This window comes from Opisthorchis viverrini (genome assembly GCF_000715545.1).
Source record: "Opisthorchis viverrini unplaced genomic scaffold opera_v5_214, whole genome shotgun sequence".
Lineage (NCBI taxonomy): Eukaryota > Metazoa > Platyhelminthes > Trematoda > Opisthorchiida > Opisthorchiidae > Opisthorchis > Opisthorchis viverrini.
The window spans coordinates 686,934-690,551 of record NW_008751869.1 but is presented as its reverse complement, the minus strand read 5'-3'; positions in this window follow the sequence as shown (position 1 = coordinate 690,551).

Below are 3,618 nucleotides of genomic sequence, written 5' to 3'. Positions count from 1 at the left end.
TGAGGCCGCGGCTGCATCAGTTGAGGAAACAGAAGACTCACCAGTACTGACTGCTGCTGTTTGGATATGCAGTTTCTGAGTCAGTGATTCAATGAGCTTCAGTTGCGCTTCTTCAAACTGCTTTTGTTGCTGCTGCAATAAGTCTCGGAGCTGACCAAATCCGATTGACGTCGTGGTTTCCCGTTCGCCAAGTGTAGTAACGGTATTTTCCTCAGCTTAGTTCTCGGTCTGAGCCTCTTTAAGCTGGCGTTCACGTCAAAACAACCACCAAAGTTGCACAACGTCCATAAACACCCAAAACAAAATCAAGAACAGTTGTACAGCGCTTCATATATATAGCGTAAGCGGTTTTAACTTTCTGGAATTTCTGACGCGTTCTGGATGCGCCATTGGCAACCGGCATTTGGCCAATACTGGGTCATGATTGGCTGTTGAGTCCAGATTGTTGATCAATCCGATCTCGTCTTGATGCCGGACCGGCAAACGTCCCTAATTCTGGGCCAACTATAAAGAAATACCCCAGGTGAACTAAAGATCGAAATTAATTTTAGGAAAATGCCCCATGATGGATTACAATGCTTTTCCTGGTTGAAATTTTCAGAGCATTTTGGTGAATGATGTGAGCTTTCTGGCCAAAATTTTCTGAGAAGAGGATAACTTGACCGGGAAAAGCATTTCAGCCGACTGAAGCCATGTTCATGGTATGTTTAACATAATCCTTTATAACCTTGAAATGTCTGTCAAGTAGTGCCGGACAGCACGTATGTGGAGTTGTGAAACCATTTAGAAAAAGATATAGACTGTCCTTGGTTTTGTGCAGAATAGTGTGGAATTTACAGGATGCACACAATATACCATTGTGGCTGGCACACAAAATGTCCGTAAAGCACTAAATAATGTCATGCAGTTTGGGTCTACACATCATGATACGTGCTCATATCATGACATGTGCCCAATAGGTACAGTGGGTAATTTTGAGGTACCTAGTAAATCCTGCAGCTATGCTACGTGAAACTAAATGCGCACCTACCAGACGGGTGAATACTACTCAGACTCGAAGGATGCTATATTAAAGATAATGTTTTTCTTAACTAGTGGGTTGCAAGCAGTATAGATTAGTCATACGGCTAAACCCAGAATGAAGCACGATTGGGGGTTGGATGGTACTGGAGGTTGCACAGAAGAGGTCAATATCACAAACAGCGGGCAATATCCTATGCATAGTTAGTCACACCTAAACCGGCATTTTGAAGGAAACACAGTTACCAGGAGCTTTTTCTCACCTTCTGGGGAACATATCAAGCTAGGGCATGAACAGATCATTGGTCTTGGAGGTGCCGGGAGAAAACAGAACAATGGAGGGCAAAAAGAGGCACATTGCCTGGCACATGATGAGAAAATTTCAAAGTGCGAAAAATGAGAAACCAGAACAACGAATCTGGTGCGGTAGATAGATTACCACGATCTGGTCAGCCAGTCTGAACTAAAGTCTAAAACCACAGATGAGGCCTTTTCGGCTTTGGAGAGTTGGGTTAAAGACAAGGGCTGCAAAAAGCGTTGATGTGGTCAGCATAGAGAGTCAGCAGTATCAGCAGGATCCTCTTAGTCACGGTATACACCAAAACCATGGTGTCTTATTTGTATAGCTCTTGTAGTGGAATGGAGCTTGTTTAAACGCACAAGACGGAACGCGGACTGCACAGAAGATGACTAAATTTTGTGAGGAGCATAGAACGAAAATCTACAGGGTATCAAACTCCAAACGGAATGTTCAGCAGACTAGAATCAGTGCGCCTCGGAGGCGACTGGGGCCAGGTGAAGAGCTTTCTCACAGTTAAAGGAAATGGAATGAGTGAGTGAGAGGGCATCGTCGAAAGCAGAAAGTGAATAGTAGAGGGCATGCTATCAAACTATGAATGCACAAGAACCAAACAGGGCGTCCGAATCAAGTGTAGTCGAAGGTCAGAGCTTTGGCAAAAGGAGAAATGGGATTAAATCAGCAGGGCCTAATGAGTTTCATGAGGCAGCAGATAGAATAGAGGTCCAAATTCAGAAATTAAGAAAAAACAGAAAATTTGCCACAATTAGGGTAGTGACATCAAGTGATTTAATGAGACGATAAGTTTAGATGTTAACTTTGCAGCCTGGCTATCAAAGACTATCCAAGCTTGCTAATGGAGGCGCGACGTGGGGAAGAGACTAAAAAACATGGAGTGACGGGAGTAGATTTTCTGAGATGGCTGACTAGGTTTTTTTCTGGGGTTCATTACGGGAGTTCAATAATACCATAATCTAAGGGGGGAAGTGAATTTAAGGGTAACGGCCACCAGCCCTCAAAGCACTGCAATCAGCTTCAATCAGAGAGTGGTGCATGTTTAAAAGCCTTTTGTCGCTAGCCTTCTGTCCTGGCATTGGGGATGTTTAGGAACCTCATCGCGTATATATACCAGCTCCTGACAGCAGTATGTAGTTGTGTGTGTTTTGTTTGCCTGACGAGGTGAATTTTGTGTGGTCCAACCACAATTACGATGAAGACAGCCACAACTTCGCACGTCTATGTAAGCCGTGGGCATCGCTGAGTAAATTCAGGCCATCTCATGCGTGTTTCTCAAGAATTTTTTGATAGACGGAAGGTCAGTTTTTTTCATCTATTGTTTATGGTGTTGCCCGATAAGTGACTTAACCCGAACGACTCTACCAGCGGCAGCAACGGAGAGGTAAACGGTTTGGTTTTGTGTATTTACTGAATTAAAGGCTAGATTTAGGATCATTGGCGATGGACATTGCACCAGTTCCAATGGGGGAGTGACAGGTTCACGAGGGCGCTATAGTGCAACGCAAACGTTACATTCTCTGCAGGGCGTACCTGACCACCATACGAAGTTTTCATACCTCGTACGTGCCACCAGATCCGAAAGGCTATCGTGTCTTACACCACTACGTGTGATGAACTCGGGAAGAAGCCACGGAGAGATGAAATGCGTAAAATTTTTTATTATACTTTTTCATTATGGTGCACGCACGGCAAGCTGTCGAAAACACCGAGTTGCTGAATTCCGGCTAACAAGATCTGAAGAATATGCCACATTCAACTGTCTGGGTGGGATTTATGCTGCAGAAAGATAAGTGCATGGGGCACCACTCACCCTGTTGTTGCTAGCAGCTCCAAGAGGGACGAGCATGCGCCTTATCACTGGATATTGAAGTAGGCGCGATGCGATGCAACCTCAACAGCTTTGCACGTCGATGTTAGGCGTGAGTGTCGAAAAGTATCTTCAAGCCATTGCCTACATTTGTTTGAGTAAGCAGATGAGGGGACAGCCTTCCTTTACCTGTATTTCGTCGCCATAAAAATGATGACCGGAAGATATTCAAACCAGCAACACTGGACAGCCATTAGCGGTGTTTTTATGGATTTCATTAACCATAGGCTAACCTCACAACAAGGTCTCTGTTTGTTGGCATTATTGCCGTTGCTTTGATAATTGCAGTAGGTGAAGCTTGGCTGATGAAAGACATATGCAATTATAGATGTGACGGTCGAACGGTATTTTCGAGTGACGCGTAATACCGGAACCTCCGGGTAGGTACAACAAAGTCGGAGCTGGGTTTCTATAC